The 25639-nt window shown below is 42.1% G+C and overlaps 1 protein-coding gene and 1 non-coding gene across 2 annotated transcripts in view; both read right to left on the reverse strand.

Annotated features, from left to right (window-relative positions):
• The window catches only part of Jazf1 (JAZF zinc finger 1), a 315105-nt gene that overhangs the window by 251814 nt on the left and 37652 nt on the right, over positions 1-25639 (reverse strand). The gene's annotated exons all lie outside the window — the stretch shown is intronic.
• Positions 2472-2592, reverse strand: LOC131907561 (small Cajal body-specific RNA 20). Its single transcript, XR_009378464.1, has one exon. It is a non-coding gene; the product is annotated as a small Cajal body-specific RNA 20 (non-coding RNA).

Here is a 25639-nt window from a genome sequence, read left to right on the forward strand (position 1 = left end):
TGGGGGATAACCAACTACTCTGCTTAGACTTGAGAATACTCTCCCATGGAGTACAATACCTTGTTCTGTAAACCTGGCCAAAAGCCTGGGGAGGTCACAGGCCCTTCAGGGGGGTCTACTAGTTTTGTTTTACTAAATGGATGTATTCTAAATATCTGTTTATACTCAGAGATTAGTGCTGCTCTCAGCCTTGGGCAGAGAAGCTCCTTTTTACAGTGAACAACAACAGTTAATGAAGACATTCATAATTGGTCATAATACTAAGAATAAGTGATAGTTCTGTGCTTAGCCCTAAGCAGAATAGCTACATTATCCTTCTAAGGCCCACCAAACAGTGTGGATGTAGGTGGGGAAGAATGTAAGAGCCAGAGGATGGGGAAGAGTACCATGAAATGCTGTCTTTTGGACATGGCATGGCCATTGCACTCATGACCCACAACAGCTGTTGCTGCCTGCTCAAGATCTGCACAAGACTGGGCTATCAACAGGAGTGGGAGAGGGGCTTGGGATGCCCATCCCTTCCTAAGGAGCTACTGGCCGTTAATGGCTGCTGGAGGAAAGGGGGTAATTTTCTTCAGTAGTGTAGCCACTGGTAAGTTGCCTGTGCTCCAGTAAACAACTCCCTACCCATGATTATACAAGCAACTCTAATTAAACTCAGTGGGTCACAAATAAAAATGACATAAAAGTAGGAGAGGGACTAGTTGGGTCAGTAGGAGTGGGAAGGGATAAGAAAGGGTGAATATGGGATGGATATGATCACAGTGCATCATAAACATGTATGAATTTTAAAAAATGTATGACTTTAAAAACTTGTTTTGACTAGGAAATAACTTACACAATTCAAAAATATCAAAATTACAAAAAAGCACAATGCTGTCCGTCCCCCGCTCCCCCGCCCCTGCATTCAGCCAGACATTAGAAGCAGCTGCTCTACTGGCTCTCCATTCAAGTGGTAGCCTGCATGGACAACATCCCCCAGTGTTTCTCCATGCAGATACAAGCAGATATGAATAAGGTCAAACTCTGGCTCCTTTCTACATCAAAGGGAGCATCCTACACATTGTTCCATACCTTGCTTTGTTCCATTTAATGACCCTGTTTGGAGATCTTCACAAATCAGTGCATAAAGCATTTCCATGTTCTCTTTAAATTGCCACACAGTGTTCCACTGTATAGATGGATCATGGTTTATTTAAGTAGCCATCTACTAATGGATACTTGAATCACTTCCAACGTTTTCTAATACAAACAATGCTCTAATGGAAAACCTTCTATGTGTATCATTTTATAAGCATTCAGATATATCAACAGAAAAAACCGCCAGTGCCAGACTGGGTCAGAGGTAACTGCATATCATCCCGACAGGGACTGCCCACTCTGCCTCCACTAGGACAGTGCCATTGATGATCTCATGAGAATCACAGTGCAGATCTTCCCCATCAGGTCAGGGATACAACTGTTATTCCTTAGAATTTTTCAGATAAAAGAAAAGTGCTAGCCCTGCAGTGCATCAGTTCACATTTCTCTTATTTTGTGTGAAGGTGAACATGTTTTCTTAGATTTAAAAAATGGCACTGCAGTTCTTGTGTGAACAATCTGCTCCTGCCACTGGCATCTTTTCCTACTGCCCTGAGGAGTGTGCTCATGCTCATTTGGAGGCATGCTTTCTACAGACAGATTTTTGTATGTATTTTGATTTTTTTTACTGTATTTTTTACCATGTAAATTTTTTTTTAATTTAATCAAATTTACCTATTTATTTATTTATTTATTTAATGCCTTTTGAATTTTAAGTCACAGATAATCATATAGTTCAGGACTCTAAAGGACATTGTCTGTGTTTTCACATAGTTCTTTTGCATTTTAAGCAGGTATAAATATATATTCATACTTTAATATCTTTGTTAAAATTATCACTGTTGAGGCTGAAAGTATAATATGTGAAGCATTGAGTTTCTTCCTAAATACCAATCCAGTCACACATAAAAAATCAATTTTTACTTTTTATAAGTGAGATAGATTGGACATTTTCTAAATTCTCATTCTGGTTTCTCTCTCCTATTTTTCTTTGTCACAATTCTTTTGAATAATCATTAATCATCATATTAAAAGAATGTATTAAGTTCGAATTTATTTGAACAGTGTGAGAAATAGAATCAATGTCTGGTATATCCTAGCCAGACAAATACTCAGTAGGCCCAATACCATATATAAAATATGTTCTCATTATCTGGGAATAGTTATATCAGTTCCCACAAAAGTCACAACTGAAAATAAGATTTTTATGAGTGCTATTATGTTTGTGTAAATAGCACCTTGGACTTTTGTGAATGGTTGGGTCTAATTAGCTAGAGTTTAGACAAATGATGCTCTTCAGCTCTTCCTGGGGATGGCCCCATTGTGTAAGACTGCCCCGAACCTTTCTTCTTTTTTTCCTTCTTCCTTTCTTCCCTTCTCCCCTCCCATTTGATTGTCTGAGGTGGGAAAGCAGGGTTGTCCACTCATGGCAGTCTTTATGATGATGATCCATGATCCTCAAGCCCTGACTGAGGAGGAAGGAGATCCCCACAGCCCAGTGGACAAAAGATCCTTAGCACCGAACCTTTCAAGAGGAAGCTTGACTTGGAGAGACACAATACAGATTGCCTTTCAGAAGCTTATAATTTGGGAGACACTATATTATTTTTCACAATTTGTTTAAAGGGGAAGAAACCCAACAAAAAGCCTGGCAAAATTCTTATCAGTGACAGAGTTCACATATGTCTGTATGTGACAACTGGTATGGTATTAGAATTGTGACAAAGAGGAAGAGAGAAAACAGGAAGCTGAATTGGAAAATGGTTCCTCTCAGCTGGAGAGTATAAAAAGGGTTTTTTTTTTTTTTTTGAGATTTCAGATAAGTAAAATACAGAACACTGTGAGTGTGTATCGTCCTTGCCAATCTTTCCTGCAGAGTTCCAATTTTAGAATAGAATGCATGCTGCAAAGCAAGCACACATGATGGTATTTTTAACAAGATTTTGACATTCTCAATTATTTCCACTTCCTGCAGTTTCTTGAGAGCTCAATGATGCTAGCAAATTAAAGCCTAAGTCCACAAATTTCCAGATAACAGACTCCCTGCTCCTCTTACTTCCTGTCTACATGAAACTCAGGGTTTCTTTTAGCTGCCTCTGGCCAGTGGGCCCCCTGAAGTGGGGCAGCTGGTGCACCCAGGTAGTGATAAAACAGAAATACAATTAACAGTATCTACAGTGCAAAACAGCAATTACCCAACTACAAACATAATTTGGAACTGACTGGCAGTGTCTGGAAGTCATATACAAAGCTGTGAGGTGGAGCATGCTGCATGAAGGTTTTCACACGAGTTCCATGTCTGTATCAATGCTACTCTTTCCTGTGATGCCCATGCAAGGAGGGAACGTGTCATCCAACTTTCACCCTACCCATCACAGGCACTGAAATGACAACTGGTGCTCACCTGTTCCTCAGTCTTCTAAATGTGAAAGACCAGTCTACATTGTGTCCAAGCTGAAAACAAAGTCAAATGTAACAGGTATGGCTGTGTACAGTGCCTAGTATCTAAGGTCTCAGGTTTACACCTTTCTCTGTGATCTGGCAGAACACAGAGCAAAAAACTGTTCAGCTGAGCAAAATATATCAACCTGCATGTATCAGGTTAAACCCTCTGCAGGTGCTGTTTAGGCAGGAGTTCCATATGTTGCAATTACATTTTTTTCTTCAACCTGTAATCACCCTTCCGTGTTTTGGTCTTTTAGGATGGCTGAATCCCACGATGGCAGAGGCTGTCAAAGTTTGTCTTCAAGCTTGAGGCCTCCAGACTGGACTGGTGCCAATATTCACACGGAACAAAAAGGTTTCAAGACCAAAGAATATTCTTTGCATTCACGAAAACCTTAGAAATAAAAGACTTTTGACCTAACAGCAGCTAGCAAGTGGGGTTGTTTATTTCAGCTTAATTCAATGAATTATTAAAACCTGGGGGAAATGAAAGTAGTCTAAGCTCCAATTTGAAATCCAAAATCTCTATCTTCCTTTCTGAAAGTATGTTTGAGCCATGTGAGCACTTCACTAGGCTCATGTCTCTCCTCCCCTTCTTCTAGGACAGGACATCTTCTACCTAACCTGCCACTCAGATCACCACATCTGGAACATCCTCTGCAACAGCTCATGTGATTCTCTGACCCTAATTCCAGAACTCACCACAGTGACCTGGGTTAGTCTGACAGGAACTGTTGACCCAGACCTGGAGCTGGGGCACTTTCAGGACTCTTCTTCTGCAAATAGGATTGGTTCCTGTAATCATGGTGAGGCTGAGCCAGAGTTGGATCTAAAGGGCCTACCAGATGTGCATGGAAGAGGACACAGGCTGGGGATGGCTGGGCCTAAGATGTTCATGAGGCCTGTCTTCCATTACCCCTCCACGTGTGAATAGATGAAACAAAGTCCCAGCTCGTCACAGCTGTGTCATCCCAAGCATCAGCTGGCCAGCACCATTGCACAATGACAACATTCAGTGTTCACTGATTCATGCTTTATCTCATTACCCCTACAGAGGTGTGTAGGCAGGTACATCTCTATATGGCCAATCAAGTAAAGTCAGGAAAAAGTAGCTCCAGAAAATGTCCCAAAAGGACAAAATAACAAACAAAAATAGAGGGAAGAGTAATAATGCTGTTTATGGTCAGATCTGATCCAAACAGAGAAGTCAATATCAAGCTTCCTGCCACCTTTCTGGCCATCTCCATTATTTGACCACTAAGCAAAAGAGTGAATGAGAGTTGGCAACATGTGATATGCCTTCTATTGGTTGACTATGTTTTCCTAAAATTGTTGAAAATCTAATTCCCGTGCCCAGAATGTAACCCTGACATTTAAGAGGTAGTTAAATTACAATGAGGCCCTTAGGGTAAGCCCAAATTCAATCTGAATTTCTAGAGATGAAGTCTCAGGGAGACTCATGAACTGTGCATGCACAGAGATCAGACCATGTGAGGACACAGCTGTATACCTGCAAGTCAGGAGAGAGGCCTCAGAAGACAGCCTTGGTTTTGGGCTTACCCTGAAGGAACAACCACACTGTCTGAGATATGCCAGGGAAGCCATGGCCCATTTAAACAGTCTGTGTGCTCCTGAAGGACAGGGATAGGACACCCCCCCACCCCCCCCACCCCCAGCCGAGCGCTTTACAGTCCTACATGGTACGGTGCTACAGAGGAGGCTAGGCTGACATTTTACTTCACAGCTGCTTTTAAATGCTAGCCCTTCTCACTCTATCTTCAGAACCCAAACTCCAAAGTTGTGAACCATAAAAACAAAAGCAAATTATCTTTTGCCTTCTGGAGCTTGGCTTGGTATGATGACCATTAACTGAGCTGAAGAATCAGAGGTGTCTGTACGCAACATCCAAATAAAGTGTTTGAAACGCTGTGAAATCCATGTGACTAGCAGCCAATTTTACCTCTCAATGAGCATTTTAACCAGGGCAATACAACAAAACATCAAACTGTGAAGTGCTGTTACTACTAGATGTAACTACCCAGGTGACTGGCTCAGAAGAAACAATAGTAGCTAGAAGAACATTTATTCTTCAGAAAAACAGAGGCTACCATGCAAAATAAAGACATAAAAATCAAAACCCACTGCATAAAAGACAGAACCTAGTCTATCTACAAACCATGGGAAATAAAATGCAGCTGAATGTGTAATCAGCTGTCTGTCACTTTCTGAATAGTGCCTAATATTCTAATTATTAGCCACTATACAGAGAAGGGGCAATTACGGAACACGGAAGATTGCTTTAATTTTTTTTTGTTACCCACAATTTGGAAAGCCTTCACAAAAATATGACTCAGTACCCATAAGCTATAAAGGAACAGAATGATTAACAGTTAAAATTCAGTTTTCCATCCTAAAGCATTAGAAGAGAAAAGCTTTGAAGTTGTATTGACAGATATGACTAACCATTGTAATCACAGAAATAAATGTAGTAAAACGATAATTTGTCTGTCACACTTTACCAAGGGAGAAAGTACAGCACAAGCAGCTGAACTGTGAAGCTAAACGAAAGCAAAGACAGAATCCAATTTTTAATGAAATGGGGAGCATTATTAATTGGTTCCCTAGCAACAGCCAGGCTAAAATTACTTAACATGTCTGCTCAATCAGATGCAAATTTGAGTGTTATCCTTTAAATGTTGATTATACTTGGTCTTTTCAGATGCAAATTCAATGTGTAAAATGAAAGTAAATGTTGACAATGCTGATACAAAAAGATCCCCTGATTAACACCATCCTGTTGTGAGCAGCCGCAGTGGAGGAGCTTCCCTGGGAAGACCTCAGGCTGTCTGGTGGCCATCTTGTCTACTGTCATCCTTCACCTGTCCTTCCTGTCCTGCACCAGCACTGTTCACTCCAGGGCAAACATTCACAGTGACACTGCTGATTCTCATAGGGGCTACATGAGAGATGCTCTCAGTTTAGAATTCAATCCAGGGAACTAAATTAGGGTTTGCACATAAGCCCGGGGTTGATTTCATTGTGGATTTTACGGCTGGAACCAGACCTTTGGTGATACAGTCACATTTCCTAGAGACTGTCAAGTAAGGCAGGCTTCTTCTTCCTGCAGTTTTGTTATATCCTTTAAGAGTGGCATGTTCCATAGTCAGAGGTGGCAACAGGAAGGGACAAGAGGTACAGAGGAAGATGGGTGTCTAGGGTTAGCCTACATACACATTTGAACCTCACTCGTCTTTCAGTAGACTTAAAAAAATTCACTAATTTTAGCAAGGCATGTACCTGTTATCTGACAAGTCAAGAGGCTGAGGCAGGAGGACTGCCATAACTCTGAGGCCAGTCTAAGCTACATATTGAGTTCTAGGCCAGCTTGGGCTACATAGTCTGTCTGAAGAAACCAAAACCCAAAACCCCAAACAAAACAATCACTACTATTGGGAGGTCATGCAGCTGAGCTGTTAGGCTCAGCTAGCTTTGAGTTAGGCTTGGCTAGTTTTGCCGTAAAAACACTTCTAAGCGTAGCCCATGATGACATCGGTGATCTAGGTTACTTTCCAGGACCTGAAGGCCACTTTCACCGAAAGCCCTAGCTCTTGGATCTGCAGGTGATCAGTGACTAAACTGGGTGACAAACCTTGGTGTCTGCCTCCTTTGCTACCTTAACCATTAAGGCAGATTCCTACTTATCTCTACATATCAACAAAATCATCAACAAGTGTTTTGACAGAGATGCCATACAAGGTTCATTTGACCTAATCTACTTCATCTTTGTCCGTCCTTGCACGGTTAAAGACATCGAGATAAGAGTAACTAAGACAAGGTCCCACTTCAGGTCCACTGTGTAGAGCCCAGAGGTCCTGCCCCGCTCCTCCCTCCCCTTTAAGCCTTCTATCACAGCATAGCCCCCAAGGATAGTCTCTGCTCCCATCTCCTTTGTTTGCTGGTTTCCCAAATTCATCTTTTTCCTTGCCGCAACAACAAGACCCTGACTCACTGGATCCTTTTGAGTGTCACACAGCCAGATCTGGATTTGTTTTTAGATATATCTCATTCATGGAACTACCAGCTGCCTCAGGACCTTTATAAATGGTGGTGTGTTTGCCTCATTTTCCCTCACTCATGCAACAAATGTCTGCTGCACGTTTACTATTTGCCAGGCAATGAGCTAGGTACCAGACACAGTAGTCAGAAAAAGTGCCTATTATTACCCCCACTGCAAGCAAATGCATACATAAATACATAAGCAATAACATTTCAGATAGTGATTAGAGCTAAGAAAAGAACACAGTACAGGAAAGACATGGGTGGAGGTAGGGTTCACAGTCCACATTAGTTGAAGGTACCTTTCACATAGACCTTAAACACAAAAAAGCAAGGCAGTCATGATTGGGGAAAGCAAGTCTACACTCAAGATAAGAATGAGTCTGGAACAGTAGAGACCAGAAGAGCTAGCTGAGTGTGAGGAACGGGAAGGGCGGAAGGTGATGACATAAGAAGAGCAATTGTGGAGAGTGAGGTTAGTCCTCAGACCACTCAAACAAGACCATCACTAAGCCCCTCCCTATGGATACACTGCATGATTGTAAGACTGAGCAGAAGTCTGCTACACAAGAGAAGAGACAAGTGGGGAACCAGATGGGGGTGAGTACATATAGCTAACCCCAAAGGTTCTTTCATTTTCAGGTCAAAGTCCAGTGTTCTTTGATTTGAAAATCTTCCTGGCCAAATGGAATGCAGTCTTGAACTGATCTCTCCCAAAAAGAGGTGGATTGTGTTTTCCACCCAAAGCTCTCTGCCTGTGAACTTCGAAAGGTTGGGGATCAGTGAACAGATTAATTGTTCAAAACACTAAATCAAGACTCTAGGATATCCTAAGCAGTGATCAGCAACTTAGGACATATATTAGAGCAAGTTCAGCAGCTTGCTTTTAGGCAGTTAGCAGAGTTGACAGCCGCATAGCAGATTGAAGGGCTTACACTTCTTTTGTGAGTGCTGAGTCAGGGCAAATGGGCAGATCCTTCTCTGAGGCATGGCATTTGCCCTGTAAATCAGGCCTTATGTAATCCCAAATTCCCTTTATCAAAACATGCACCCTCAGGTCTAGTCCGTCCCAAGATGGGGTGGCACTCACTGATGGCTTGTTGGGGGCTCACAAATGCAAGGAACTTGCAGACCTGAGAGAAACAAGACTGCGAACAATAGTGATAGAGAGATTTGCAAACGGAGTTTGAGATTCTAACAGACGACACAAGTGTCTTTCCAGGATTGCCCTGTGAAGCTCTTACATTAATCCTTACAGAGAAACACCACTGACCCTTCACTTAGCCTGAGGGTCTAGACCGGTAGTTCTCAACTTCCCCAATGCTGCTACCCTTTAATTCAGTTCCTCATGTTTTGGTGACCCCCAACCATAAAACTGCTTTTGTTGCTACTTCATAACTATAATTTTGATACTGATATGAATTATAATATAATATTTGTTATGTAGGATATTTGGCATGTGACCCTGTGAAAGGATCGTTCAACCCCCAAAGAGGTCTCGACTCACAGGCTGAGAACCTCTGGTCTGGCTTTGGCAGTCCTCGGGAACTGTTAGAAAAGTATAGTATGTTTACCCCAGACTTAAGAAATTCAAATTCAGGCAGTAGCGCCAAACATCTGCTCTTTAAGCTGCTCTCCAGGTGCTTCTGCTGAATCTGAAAACGGCCTGCCATTCTAGGCTAACTGAGCAAGACGGTGTGTCTCTGAGCTTAACCCAGCACCAGTTTGCTGCAGCTGAATCAACAGGAGAACGGGAGGTGAACAGCTCCTTCCACAGTCTGGTAGGCATTCAAAACACACTAATTGTCTTAATTTCCCGGCACAATGACTTTTCAAAAGAATCAACCACTCAGAAGACAAGATGCTGACTTGCTGGCTTCTTGGGATAACAGATTAGTCCAAGGAGAGGTGAGAAACAGTCATTCTTTGGAAACTCAGGTTGGGGCAGGCTTCTGAGAAAAATCACTAAATCCTCTGTTCTGATCCCAGGCTGTTTTCCATGAGCCTTCTGCCAGGACTGCCATGTTCCATGGACAGAGGGTGGGTCACAGCAGGGCCTCTGTAAAGAGGCCCCAAGTGTTCACTGAGGATGTGACTCCCTTACAGCACACATTTGAGAGAACCAGACACTCGCTTATCTTTCAGTGTTTCTAACAATAAAAGAGATGTTATGCAGATGTACACTTGTTATAAACCTCTAAAACAAACAGGAAACCTAGAAGATGCTTCAACCCTTATAAAGATGAGGAATCTCAGATCAAAGGGTGACTCTCAAACTGAATTTCACAAGACAGTCACTTGCAATGCCTAATAAAAATGCAGACTTTGAAAGTCTCAATATGAAGCATTTTGATTGAGTTGGTACAAGTCGGGGATGGGGCAAGAATGTGTCTTTTCTAACTATGTTTAAGAGATTAAAAATATGTATTTAAGTTACCAATACCATCCCTTCTGCAGTTGTTAAGGAGCTTTGCTAGACGATAATGAGAAGTTTGTTTTTTTTTTAATTTTTAGAAAAATAAAGCAATACGGTATCAAAAATAACAAGTTCCCTTTTCTCTAAATGCATGCTAAAGTAGTCTTCATTAAACTAACATTTAACTTTTTCTTATTACAAAAGTTAAGCATAACCACTGTAAAAATTAGAAAAGGAAAGGAAAGAGATACAGTATAAAAATACCTATCATTTGGTACATTGTATTTTCCAGAGAACACTGGCTCTAACACACACACACACACACACACACACACACACACACACACTCAAACACACACACACACACACACACACACACACACACGATATAGGTAGTTATTACATATTACACAATTTTAATAGCTAACAACGTTTTCATCTACCACTCCTTAAGTCTTTTAGATATAAAATGACAAAATGATAAAACTTTAAAAAATCAAGGAATTAAAATTCTATTTATGTAGCCAGCATATAAGTACAAATATTTGTGCCATTTGTATGATCATAATAAAAATCTGTTTTTAATAAAGCAACTTGGTGCTGATAAATTTTCAGTGACTTTTACTAGTTGAATGAATGCCTGCACATTACTAGAGGCCCCTCGACACATAGAGAATAAACTGATGCAAGCTTTGGAATTTGTGAAACTTACTAGACCAAGGTTTTCTCATTAAATCCAAAGGGAACCAAAAGACCACTGGAATGAACCAGACTCACCCCTAACCCTGTTTAACATGCCCATAGAGTCTATAAATGAATTCTTTCAACCAGAAAGTAGTGAAAAAATAAGTACATTTTATAGAATACACCACAACCTGAGAGCTGAGTTTTCGGACATTTATAAATGAGGCACAAAGTATGCGAGTTTAGTTGAGCACGCACCTACATCCATATTCCCAGGCAAGGCCTGCATCAGAAAGCTTGCATTGGCTTCAACACTTAGCTGTTGCTGGAATAGAAGACGCTAAAGAACAAACTCTGTGCTTATTAAGGGTTTGCTTAGGGCCAAGAGCAGGAGGACATGAAGTCCTATGTGTTCTCTAAAGCAGAACTCGAGTGTTATCAGAAGTCAGCCTGGTAGAGTGAACTCTGAAAATGGGGCTCACTCACCCTTTCTCTGTCTTTTGTCTGCCACAGTACCCCTGTGCTCATAAACACAAGAGATGACACAGGATACCAAATACATGGATGTTAGCCAAAGAACAGAGATATACAACCAAGGTAAGGAATTTGTTCTTTGAGAGTAAGAGGACATGGTTCCAAAGAGGGCTCAGCATGACCCTTACCAGGTGAGCTCTTTAGGAACAAAGACTCCAAGTCCCCCAATAAAACCATGGTTACGTTTTTCATTCAGATCTATACAAAACTTTCAGAGCCTATCATAGTAGTTTCTAGGTCTAATTATTCAGGATATAAAACTGTTCATCAGTTCCAGTAAGACTGGGAACCTTCAGTATGGCATGACAGTACTGCATGTCAGTAATAGGTATACTTACAAAGACAGAAGGCTCTTAAAGTCTCACCAAATCAACACAATGAACTCTCTCCATAAGACCCAAGGTTAGAGAAATGATTCCCAATCTCTTCCCAGAACACTTCACCACAACCTTCTCTCTTTATATAAGTAAAACCATAGTATACACTATTAGAATCTTTAAGATCCTGAAAAATTACACATATCATCATCTCTTTCCTTTTTCCCTATAGGTAACAAGCAAGACAGATAGACATTTGGTCACCAAACTATAGTCTTTGAACATGTGTCAAAGTTACACAACTTTGATGTCCCTTTATTCATTCAACAAGTGACCAAATGAAGCATTTCTCAACATAACCACAGATTTCCACAGGTTATCCCAGAGCAGTAGCCTACATTTTTGGCAGAGTTCAGCTACTACTTTCTTAGAGTCAAATATTGCTTGTTTGTTTGTTTGTTTGTTTTTTTTTGTCTTTGTTTTGTTTTGTTTTAAACTTCTGGGTTGGAAAACTGGGTTGTCATGTTAAAATAATTTTCTCAATCATTACTGATGTGTGAAAGTCAAAGCAATTAGACGTGACTTTTGACATGGAAAATGTCAATATACAGGTCTTCCTAGTCACAGTACTAACCTATCAAACCTGGGACATACGGGTCAGAGACTGACCACATAAAGTACTGATCGGAAAAAAAAAAAAACCTCTTTTTGATCATACTGCCCCTGTGATCAGTGGCTTCTCGGCTGAAACATTTCTTCCTTGGAATCCCATGGAGAATATATATATAAAATTTTCCTACTACAGCTGATGAAATTGAATGTAAAAGCAAGTGAGTTACTGGCCACCTGATTAGCATTAGAGCATACTAATTAGGGTAAGCAGTATGTGGTGGTCTTGGCTGGAAAAAGAGCAATGGATTGATTCATTAGGGAGAAGGAGGCAAGGCTCAGCTCATTTATATTGACCACAACATGAAATCAAGTCATGTTCCAGAACCAGAACTCATTAAAAAGTGCTGTGGAAGAAAAGTGAGCAGAGGCTGTTTTGCTTAGAAGCTTAAAGACTGTTGGGAACAAAGGACCAGGGTAGCCCCCAGGTTAAGGGAAACCAGGACTACCCACAAAGATTTCAAAGGAGTCAACTTCAAGGACAGGGAAGGATTCTTAGGGTGGTAAGCAGAGGATTAAGTGGAAGTTATAAAGTGAAATTAGTGCAAAGGCAGTTTGAGCTGCACATAAGGAAGCAATTTCCAGCTCTAATTTTCATTAGGAGCACAGAATGATCTGTGCAGTGATGATCCTTCATCATGACCATCATTTGAAATTACTGGCACTCACATGCATAAACAGAGTGGAAATTAAATAGACATGGAAGACAGAGCACTGTGATCAATTTTTTAAATCTTCCAACCGCAGATGACATTTCCAAAATAAAATACCCCAGTATAGCAAGCTTTCAATTTCTAGCATTCAGCTTACCATCAATGCATTTGAAGGACTTCTACGACTTCTATACTCACCCCACCCCCAATGCCATCTCTTGTCCCTTCCTGCTTTCTGTTCTGTACTACAGAACTCTCTGCTCTGCCACCCTCAGAACTTCCAGGAGATCTGGGAGGAGAGGGAAGGAAGTGGCCACCACTTCCACCACAAGAACACACTATATTTCCAAGCAAAGGAGTGGCTCTGCCTTTCCCAGAGACCCTCTCCAGCCGTGCCAAGGCTTTGTCTCTATTTTGTCATCTTAAGGAAGAAGATTCATCTGTTCTATAAACAGTCTTCAAAGAAGTCAATTCTTTTCTGTGTCCACCAGATCCTATCAGTTATTTACACTATGAATCAGACTGACTTTCTAACTACCAATTATAAAGGGCTGCCTTGAAGAAACAGGGATTTTTAGAATGTGTGAAGTGGGGAAAGGAATGGGGGTAGACCCAAAGGAGTAAGGAAGCCACCTGGCTGTGAGTCCATCTGGTGCCTAGATAAAGAGAAGGGAAGGGAAACAGAGATACACATTGTGTTTGCTTTTAAAATCTAGCAGGGAGACTCCAAAGAAGACAAAGTTTCTTCATTCAGTAGCCACGTTTCCAGGACCCAGAATTCAAGCCAATAGTAATGCTATAGTTGAACTTACTATTAACATAGTTTTTTTTTTTTTTCTTTTTGAGGAATGAGCAAGGCCAGGAACCCCTGGTAATAACTCCCTATTGTGGCTCACCACGACCGTGGCTCCCTCTCACATCTGACAGTGACCCATCCACAGGGGTCTTTCTTCTGTCCTTGAGCAGGCCAACTTGTTCTTACCTCCGACCTCTGCACCTGATTCTTCCTTCGCCAAGAACAGTCTTCTTCCAGAGAGTTTTTCCTATCACTCTGGTCTCAGAATAAACTTTACCCCTCAGAGAGGCCTTCATTGAGCCAAACCAATGTTGCCCATCTGCCACTTAAAAAGCACACAACTTCTAGTGTCTATTATCCAGTTTCTTTCCTTCACAGCCTTAAAGACCCATTGGAAATGCTATTTGTGATTCATCTGTCTTCCTTACTAAAATCCAGGTGTTGTAAAAGCAGGGCAGTTTTCTGGTGGTTGCTGTCTATCCCATGTGTGAACTGTGCCTGGATGGCCTGAGTTATCCATGGTCACTGGTTGTTCAGAGAAGAACCTGAGAAACCGTTTGTACAAACTACATAGTTCGTACCTCTGTCACTTCTTTGTGCCCTGGAGACGACCCCAACGTGAGCAGCACAAAGGCACAGACAGTACAAATCTCCAACCTGATATCCATGGCTCTATTTCCAGTTTGAGTCTTGTATTGTTTTCAACTTACCAGTGTTTTCTCTCTCAAAGAACACCGTTGAGAACGCCCTCTCAGAGACTTGTATCTGCCCAAATGAGCTCATTTTAGTCAGGTTGAAAATATGCTCCTATAGTGACCACACAGACTGTACCTCCCAAGCTCCTGACAAACGAAGTTGGAAGTATGTGTGTGTGTGTGTACGTTTGTGATTCCCACAGCACATTTCCCAATCCTTTTTATACCAATCTTTTTTATTTGTTTTGAGATAAGGTATCTATGTGTAGCCCTGGCTGTCCTGGAACTAACTCTGTAGACCAGGCTGGCCTCAAACTCAGAGATCTGCCCACCTCTGCCTCCCAAGTGCTGAGATTAAAGGCATGAGCCACCATGCATGATAATTTCCTATTTTTATTACACTTACTTATATTTAAATTTTCTCTTTTGGTTCTTGTGGGATGGGTTTCATATCTATTCCTTCAACCCCCAGGATGCTTAGCATTGAGGTTTAAGTGAACACACAGATACTAACTTCATTACGATCTAAAATGACTTCAAACTAATGAGTTGTTTGGTGTACAAGTAAGTAGCAGTTTTCCTCAGTAATAACTCTGTGTGGTGGCTAATTTTTACTGCTACTCCAAATGGACTGAAAAGTACTCAGGAGATGTGGAAGGCTCATGACTGGTTTCTGTGAGGCTTCTCCAGACAGGACTGGGTCATGAGGGTTCTGGCATAATCAATGGTTTAATCTACCAATGGATTCAATTTTTGAAAAGATTACTGGGAGGGGCAGAGCTGGGGAAGGTAGGGCGTAGCTGGACAAAGGAAGTCACTAAGGGTAACCTTTAGGTGACTTTTTGCCCTGCCCTCTTCCTGCTGACTTGCTTCCTGTCTTCCAGGAAGTGAACATCTTTTTCCCCAACATGTTTTCACAGCCATCATGATCTGCCTCGCCAGGAGTCCAGAATCAGTGGGGCCAAGGACTGGGGACTCAAGTCTCTGAGACTGTGAGCCAAATAAAACCATCTCCTTCCTTAGATTGGTTTCTTTATCAAGTATACTGTGAAAAGTGGTTAGAAAAGCAACTTCCACACTGGGTAAATCAGAGGACACAGTATTGTCTTTACATAGCAACATCCTAAATTACCACTGACTATTTCCTTTAGTTTAAATTATAGATTTTTAAATGTTAACATGCATATGCTGCATGGTACACACATAAGGACACAGGTCTGAATGAAAAATCCAATATAGAAACTGGAATGTGGAAAGTTCTTAGCCTTAAAGCTCATGTTACTTTAAACTGAACAGCATTTTCTCCTTAACAGGCTAAAAAACTAAGAGAAGTATGTTGATACTCTGAACACATGCTAAAAAGCAGATGAGAGACACAGCATTTACTCTGAAGCACAAAGCACACTGTTTAGCACCAAGGAGTTATTGCATGCTACAATTTTTATATGTTTTACAATCATTCCAGTGCCAGCTAATTGCTAGTAAGAGTGAGGAGCTCCCTGCCACACACTCACAACACATGTTCTTTGGCCGTTCCAATAAGAACTGGCCTGGGCTCATAGCAAAATAACTTGACTCAGGACTTTCTGCCAAAAATTTTATCTTGTAAGTGCCCCCACACACCACATGGACATCTGGGGGGTGCATTTTGAGATAATGGTTTTATAAGAACAGGGAGGAGATGTTTTCAAGGGCAAAAGACATTTTCAAAAGAAGCAATTACTTTTATGTCTGATCAATAGGGAAGAACAAGAACTATAAAATGCGTTTTGAAAACTCATTTTGGAGCAAGGCAAAGTGACATTTACAGCAGCAGCAGGGACACCAAGCTGGTGGGGTTTGGGCTAAGGTGGCACCAACACCAGAGGGTGCTCGTCGCTATGCATGCTGGTAAGGGAGGTTATCAGCAGCCTTGTCCCCAGTCTTCTGCTTGTACTAACAGCCTGTGTCATGTACCCTCTCTTCTCTTAAGGAACTCTGTGTGAAGTTCTGCACGCTGCTGAGATTGGCAACTGTACAAATATTTTCTCAATTCTCTGCTTCACCTTGGGAGGGATGAAGCTCATATTTCCAGCATGTATGGACAGCCTTGCAATCTAAAATGCTGTTACACAAGTCAAAAATATAATACTGAACTCAACCACATAAATCCTAACTCTTGAAGGCTCATGAAACATCAGGTGTTGTGCTGAGTGTTTTTTGTTTATAACCACATGACCCTTACAACTCCATATAAAAGGTATAGTTCCTACTTTACAGATAAAGGGAATTGCAAAACAGAGCTTATGCTTTGTGTCTGGAGTATTCACAGCTAAAGATAAGTAGTAGATACTATATTCAAATACAATTTTCCTAACTCTGATTCCAAATCATCTACTGTATGGAGCTTTTTTCTTGCTCCTATGATCTGTAAATGGGAAGTTAACCTTCTTGGAGAAGGACCAGAGAGAAACCCCCTGGATCTTATAGGTACATGACCACGTATGTGCCTTGACACAGGGTATTTAGAATCTAGTGGAAACTATATCTCAGTTGAGGTTAGGCTGGGCTGGGCTGCCTACACAGCAAGTTCAATGTATTAGGTATCGTTGGAGAGCTCAAATCCATTAATATTTAGGGAGCACCTTCTATATATTCGCCACTTCAAATTATGGTAGAATTTCACTTAGGGTGATTTTCAGTGCTGGGGATGGACCCAGAGCCTTATGCACATCCGGCAAGCACTCTATCATTGAGCTACATGCCCAGCCCACCATGCCTGAGTTGCAGAAATTGATATCAAGTCTCCATCCTCATACGGTTCACATCATTGTTAAGGTGAGAGACTATGGGGGAGTAATAAGTACTCCATATGGCCAGACCCAGTTCCCATCCCAGGACTGATTGTTGAGACCCAGGGACATGTCCTAACCAAGCCTAAGCTGAAGAAGACAAAGGACCTACAAGAGGGATTCCTTGAGAAGCCATGAGAGAGCTGGCAGACAGAGGAGAGCAGGTGAACTGCGGGCTGGGTACATGAGTGTTTGCTCTGCAGGAGGTTCTGTATGAAAGCACTTATGAACCGGAGACCTTTGAGTGGGCATCCTGATGCTATCCTATAGGCAGCAGCTGAGGCATGCGAAGTGGAGTGATGTGCATGAAGTTGCCCAGCAGTTAAAAGAGTGGGCCTGTGTCTGAGACTCAGAACACTCACCCAAAGCCCTCAGGGAACCACAGCATCATGTAGGGTCATCAGATGCAGTAAGCTCCTGAAAAGAGGAAGGAAAAACCCAGGGCTGGGGCAACAGCTCAGTGGATAAAGCACTTGCTACGCTAATGTGAGGACTAGAATTTAGATTCCCAGAACCCATATGAATGTGGCTTTCCTTAGGGGCAGATTTTGTAGCCCCTTTCTTCTATCCTTAACTCTAGAACCATGTGGCCAAAGCTGCTAAGTTCTGCTGCTTATTGGGGCTGGAACATGGCCCTCTCATTTAATTACATCTTTACCAGCTTTCTGTCCATTACTGCCTAAGCTTGGCTGTCCTTGAACTTGCTCTGTTGACCAGGCTGGCCTTGAACTTAAGAGATCCACCAGCCTCTGACTTCTAAGAGCTGGGATTAAAGGTTGCCCCACCATACCCTGCTCTAAGCAGAGCCCATCTATCATGGACTGAAACCCCTTAAAGTATGAGACAGAATAAATGTTTTCCTACATGCTACCTCAGATGTTCGTCATAGTAATGAGAAACTGATTAACAGAATCATTACAACAACCCTAGGGATAGATAGAATTATTACCCATTTTTCCAACAAGGAGACCAAGGCACAAGCAAGGGGTACATGATGGGCAGCCAGTAGAGGCAGGATTCAGTCTTAATTACTACCTTCTTCTAACTCAGGAGAAAAAGTGGGGAGACCCATATTCCAGAACCTTGTCTACTAGCTGCTACAGAGCAAGTAGACGAAACACCTTTGTGAGCTTAAGTATTTATTACAGTAAGGAAACACAATGTGATAAAAGAGGTGCATTTTCAAAACCTTGGTGCTCACACAGCACAGTGGCAACAGGAGCCTCAGTTCTAAGACTGAAATGAAATTCACCAGCCAAGTAAGAAAGTGCAGAGAACAAGTTAATAATGGCCCCTCAAAAGACGCAGTTTCAAATCTAACCTGCTATTAATTAATTTATGTATTGCCACTCGGGAGGAGGCAGTCAGTATTAAGTTAGATCCGACTGTGGAGCAGCATCTGCACTGCTGTGACTGCTCCAACAGTAATTTCTAAGCCGAGGTGCCCGCCTTCTGTGTAAAACCCCTTATTCTCCTTTGCAGAATGCTTTGCTCTTCACCTGCCACAGCATCTTTTGACAGGCCTGACAAGCTTTTCAGAGACTAGGACACTTTTCAAAGAGAAGAAAGGAGATCTGATTTGTAAATCCTGGCAGGCTTCTAATCCAAACCTGGTCTCTAAAGAATGTCTGCTTCCCATCTCCTCCCAAGGGTCCCGGGCTCCAAGGCTATGCTGTACGCACACTTGCAAGGACCACAGAAGGATCCCTGGCCAGCAAGAGTGGGATGACGACTGAAGAGCTCTAAGGTCCTGGGCTCAGGCTAACTTACACTGTGAGCTGTGTTACTCTGTTCTAGGTTTCAGGACTAGAGGACAGAGACATCTACAGTAACTCTCTCCAGAGTCAGCTCCAGGCTGACTTGGAGGCTCAAGAGAGATGTCATACTGAGTATAAAACAGCACATCAAAGTATATGAATTGGTTGTCTAATTAGGTTAGGGTGGAACTGTTGGGGAATACTATTTTAAGGTGTGTTACTTTTGCTTATGCTGCATTTGTTTAACTCTGTGAAGCTGTGTTACTGTGCCTGTCTAAAACACCTGATGATCTAATAAAGAGCTGAACGGCCAATAGCAAGGCAGGAGGAAGGATAGGCGGGGCTGGCAGGGAGAGAGAATATATAGAAGAAGAAAAGAGGAAAAGGGGAGAAAGAAGGAGCCAGAGAAGGAGGAGGACTCCAGGGGCCAGCCGACCAGCTACACAGCAAGCCCCAGAATAAGAAACGAAGAAAGGTATACAGGAATAGAAAAGGAAAAGCCCAGAGGCAAAAGGTAGACAGGATAATTTAAGGAAAACTGGCAAGAAACTAAGCCAAGCTAAGGCTGGGCATTCATAATTAAGTATAAGCCTCTTTGTGTGATTTATTTGGGAGCTGGGTGGCAGGCCCTCAGAAGAGAGCAAAAGAGTAAAAAGCCTGAACAACATGAACTGAAGTGAAAGGACTCTATTACTAGCCAGCTTCCAGCCCTGACCATCTCTCAGGGCTCAGGGCTCAATCTTCTTGCTTTAGTACTTGAGACAAGTTTCCCATTGCCAGCAGTGATGCCAGATGCTCGTTAAGTTTGTCACACAACACTGATTTCCTGGGCTCTTGTCAGCTTCTAAGGCTTGGTTCACAACATGGCCAAAATTTTCAGGAAAAGACACAGGAAACTCTTGGCAAGGCCTGTACCTCTTCCTTGGAACCAGAGACTGGGAATGGGTCATGACATGACTCTAGTGTTCCTGACAAGCTCTGGCTATCTCAGAATGTATTTTACTTGACTGTAGGACCACTGTAGATCAGTGGTCCATTATGCCTGGTGTCCTTTTGAAAGGAAGTTATCTGGAGACAACCATGGCTCCAGGAGAGCACCATGTGAGGATTAAGTTAGGCTAATGTGAGAGCCAAAGTTACATTTGAAGTTTTAATTACTATGCCTAAGAAATCCAGGAAACAAAAATGCCTCTGATCTGCAAGCCTCTTACTCCAGGATAGATAGTTCCTGAAATGCTGGAGGCTATTGTTTATGGGAGATAATAAGCCACATGTCTTCACTCCCCTAAACAAGTTTGTTTGACCCGTCTGAACTGGATGTGTTTGATCACATGTGGGCAGGAGGTTCACTGGCAAGAAATATGTCAGGATGTACACTTGCCCCTGATTGGATGTAGGCTGGAGGTACATCAGGATGTATGCTTGCCCCTGATTGGACCTGATGGGAAATTCTTAAGCTGCTGCAAACCTTGACTCAGACCCATCTTCTGGAAACCTGGAGATGGGCCTGGCCAGAGCCCATCCAACTGGCCAGTATTTAATTAAAGCTTGCTACAGATTTGGCTTTAAATTGTGATAGTGGTCTTATTCTTGATTGGTGGGATTAACACTGCCTAAGACCAACAGCTTCCACAACTGGGAGAAAACCTGCAACCCATCTTTCTGTCCCCTTCAGGGCAGCATGGCCTCTATGTACCTTGATGCCTCTACATTAAGTCTCTGAAACTGTCAGAACATAAATGTCTGACATTTAAGCCACTTCATTTATGGTACTTTGTAACGTCAGCCCTTGGAACTGTACCCTTAGCATTTGCTTCCCAGTTGAGCTGCACAGAATCATTTCTTCATTTCACCCTGTTTACTGAGGAGCCCCTAAGGGCCAAGCCCAGGATAGCAGGGTGAAGATGATGCCAGTGCCCCTAACCCGTCTAGAGTCAAGCAGAAGGCCAATGCCCCATGCAGAAACATGGTAAGGCGGTCTGGGGTAAACAGCAGGCGGAAGGGAAGGGGCATGGCTTTTCTGGCAAGGCAAGGTAGGGAAGAAAGAGCAGGAAAGACTGCAGAAATGACTATTTTCCCAAGATGAATCCGTAAGCAGCCCCAGTTTCTATGAAGGCTGAATGAAGAAGGCACAGAGCTGAGGGCCCAGAACAGAGGAGAGAGGAAAAGAAGATGGCGCAATACAGTGAGAGCTCATATGGACAAAGGTACTCATGGCAGCATCCTCACTGCAGACCAGGAGACATGTTATCTACCCTTCACCCCCTCTCAGTAATTCTAACTGGGAGACCTAGGTGGGGATAGAACATACATGCCCCTAAATATCCTAGGGGTAGGGTTAATAGTCAGTCCCCATAGATTTTGTTTCAGCTTCCTAGTATTTCTCAGTCATGCACAAACAGTAAATAATAGTCTGCAACACAATTAAAGTAGCAATTTGTTATTGTCTATATGGGAACTGTCAAAAACATCCATTTCTGTTCTTTATATCACACTGTTATGCCATAAAAAGTACTATGGAAGGCACTGAACAATTTTGAAGTCACTGACATGTTTACAGAGTAGTCCATAGGACTAGTGTTCAGACATACTTTGAATTGTTCAAAGTTCTTTGTGGTTGTAAGAAATGTCCACTAGTTTAATACAGAATGAACTGACCATGAATATCTAGCAGTACTTGTGAATCTCATTCAAGACCCACAGTTAGGAGGCTCAGGCTTATGTTATGCTATGGTATCCCAGCTTTTCATCTGGGGTGGAACAAAAATTCACAGACTTAAAAGATGATGTAGCCACAAGCTGGAGCCTGTTACATTTAAGTCCCAAGCCAAATGTTAAATACCAAGTTGATCCTGACATAACTCAGACATGTGACATCTAGAAAGTTTAAGTTAACAAACATAAACAGGCAGCCACTACATGGGAAGGCTGATGGCCAGAGGAGAAGGTTTACAGAGGATTTTCCAAGGCTCAGCTTTCTGAGCTATAGTCTAGGACTCTCAGAGCCTGCCCTAAGTTGTACAGGTACACAGAGATCGAACACTGGAAAATCCCTGTATGGTGTTGGTAAGAAGCCAGCAAGAATCAAACCAGGCCACTTTTCCCCAGCAAAAATTAGAGCAATGTCAAGTTATTTCCAGTAAGACTCAATTCAACTTTTATGGTATCATATTTACACTCCAAGATCAAACTAGATTTTTTTATTTTCAATAAAGCATGTCTTAAGAATGGGAAGTTTCTGTCATTAACAGGCTGAAACTAAGTAACAACAAAGAGAAAAACAAAACAAAACACCTAACTTGGGCTTTAGTACTTGCTTTGGTTCACACAAAAGCATATTCTTCAGCTACTATGACTTCACCCTCAGATACACGTGAGCTTCTCATATTAGGTGCTACACATTTACTTGACGCATTATTATTATTTCAAGCTGTGACTTTTATATATATATTTTACTACAACTTGTAGTAAGACATACTTCTAACTGGGCCTGGGGAGATGGCTCACTGCTTAACAGCATTGGCTGCTCAATTCCCAGCACCTACACAGCAGCTTACAGCCATCTGTAACTCCATTCCTTGGGATCTGATGCCCTCTGCTGGCCTCCATAGACATCATGCATGGATGTGGTACCCAGACATACATATAGGCAAAATAAAATAAAATAAAATTTAAAATTTTTAAAAAGAAATACATTTAATTATTTACCCTCTCTGACTCTCTCTTTCATACTTGCTAAGGACTGAACTCACAGCTTCCTGTATTCTATCACTGAGCTACACCCTAGTCCCATACTTCATCGAAAAATATCAAAGATTAACAATGATCACAACTGATTTATAACATTACTGAGTTTACAGTTAGTGAAAAAACTACATTTAGAAAAATATCAGCTAAATTACAGAATACCTGTAAAGAAGAATGCACATTTTTACCACTGTGATGAAATACGTGAGAAGTTAAAGGACGGAAAACTTTATTTTCTGGGCCCTGTGGCTTTGGGCCTTTGGTGGCACAGGACATCGTAGTAGAACACCAGGCCAGGAAGTCTGTTCACTTCAGGGCAATAGCAAACGAAGAGACAAGAGGAGATTGGAGGCCTAATATTCTCTCCAGTTGGTCTATACCCTGAATGTCCCATCATCTTTTAATAGTGCCACAGGCTGGGGACCAAGCTTTAAAAGCATGAGTCTTTGGAAAGGCATACAAGGTCCAAACTATAATAAAAATGAGGCAGTTCTACTGATACAAAGAGATTTTCAAGAAAAATTAAACTGGACTGGAGATGGCTCAGAGGTTCAAAGTGCATACTGTTCCCGCAAAGGACTCAAGTTTGGATCTCAGAATCCATTTAGGTAGGCTTGTAACTGCCTATAATTCCAGTTCCAGGAGATGACCACTCTCTTCAGGACTCCATGAGCATCTGTACTCATGGGCACATAGATAACACACACACACACACACACACACATACACACACACACACACACACGTCTTAAAACATTAAAAGAAAAATTAAATATAAGGGTTAAATTTCTAATAATGTTCAACAAATTTCATCTTCTTTGTGAAGAAATTTTTGAACAATTTCTTAAAATGTCATTGGCAGAACCTTATCGACGTTCCTGAGCTTCATTCCCCAAAGTTCTGATGTGGTAGGCTAGTGATGTACAGAAAGCACTATTTTCCATATGTACCCTCCTTACACTTGTATACATGCATACATAATTCTAACACTTTGATACAGGATTACAACTACAGTCATCATAGTAATATCTACAAGTTCTGAAATTTACCATTTTTAAAGCAGGCATTTATGCCCTGGGACTCACTGAGGATCCTCCACTAAAGACCTACTGAGCACTACCTCCTAGAGTCAACCAGGAGACCCCACAAGTATTGCTCAACCACTCAAGGCCTTCTCACGTGGGTACCTTTCCCTCTGTGCCTCCACTGTCAGCTGCTAGCACAGAAGACCCTAGTATGGAGCAGAAGCTGTCTTTGGAGCCAGGGCCTGTCTCAGCAGGCCCACAGAACCTTGCTATCCCGCGTGGGATTTCAGAAAAGCAACCTCTATAGGAGGAAGAATAACAAGCAGAAAGCAGGGTGGATTTCTGCTCCCTCCCTCACAGGCAATTTCACACGAAGAATGCCTTGTACAACTAAGCTAGGTACAATTCCTCCTACTGGTCAACCCTGGCCTAGGGCCCATTCTTTGTTCCAGGAATACGAATTACAGGCCCTGTGTTGGAGCAGAAAGAGCACTCCTTTACAGGGAGTCATGAGAGCTTGCAATCCAAACCCTACCTCCATCCAGATGCTGAACTAGCTTGGGGCTACTTGACTGAAGGCCTTCAGAGACAGAACAGTTCACCTCACTTCCTGGGTCTAGCCTCATCTCTCATAAATCTACTCCTCCTTCCCCATAACCTAGACTTACTGAAATATTTCCTCTTGCAGAAGCCCCCAAGCTTTCCCCACACTTCCTCCAGTCCTTGTTTGTCATGTAGTTCCCACTTAGAAAGCCCTTCCTGACACTTAGGCATCCTGCTGACTTGTATATGAACATCAGATTTCAGTTCAAGGGTACCTGTTTCTGGGTAAGCCTCTCCTAATTCTCAAAGACTGCTTCAAAGCATCACACCTTGAACACACACACCGCCTTAGGGCAAGGGGCATTCTCTCGGCACTCCTAGGCCCCATGTCTGTCTCTCTGTATCTTCTGGAAAGTCCCACTAATGGTACAGCACTGGTGGTTAACAGGCTTAGCTCTATCCGAGGAATTGGTAAGTGAAGGACTCATATTGTACCTTCAAGCCATCACTGAAATGTTATGCCACATAAAGAAGAGGGGATATTAGAAGTACAAACAGACCTTTTAAGTTTAAGAAGGGAAATGCTGCTATCCACAATAAGAATTTATGGCATAATAGGAATTTATGACAGATTCTCATCAACACAGCCATACTGACCTTTAACAACACAAGTCAGGTTAGTTGTTTATCTTTATTTATTGTCTATCTCTCATGCTGAAATGTAAGCTCCAGGAAGCCAGAGCCAATCCCATGTGCTGCAGAATACTTAGCACTTGATGTAAGCTGGATCCTGCAAAGTGCTCTGTGAAGTTACTGAATGAAGGAATGAATGAGTTATCAAGCTTATGGAGATTAAAGTTGCTGGATGTGGGGATTAAGAGAAGGGGCACAATTTAGAATAGGTTCTGCAACATGAGAATATTTACAAACGACTTTGTAATCACCAATCAGCTTTTCTGAACCGTATATCCTTGGATGCAGGCAGTACTGTCCTTTAAGATAAGGGAATGCCAACTCAAGACTACCTAGTGAACCACTGCAAGTTCATTGCTTAGCCCTCTGCTAGTAAAAAGAATGAGACTAGAGATACTGCTGACTTCCACAAGGCTGAAACATTTGAGGAAATAAAACAGGTAGAAGCAAGGAACCAAGAAAGCTTTGCGTACTGCATCCAAAGGAAACAAACATTTTTTTCTGGAATAGCAAGGTGTGTTCACCCCATTATAAGGTGTCAAGTCCCTGACCAAGAAGACATTTTCAGAAAACAATGGGGCCTGCAATCTGACTCCAGAAATCCAGGCTCTGCCTGCCAATCAGCAGTGACACCACTCTGTCATCAAGAGACCAGGTCACCTCATGGTCCCTTCAGACTCTTTACAAAGCAGTTGGAG

The sequence above is a fragment of the Peromyscus eremicus genome, chromosome 3, assembly GCF_949786415.1.
Source record: "Peromyscus eremicus chromosome 3, PerEre_H2_v1, whole genome shotgun sequence".
NCBI lineage: Eukaryota > Metazoa > Chordata > Mammalia > Rodentia > Cricetidae > Peromyscus > Peromyscus eremicus.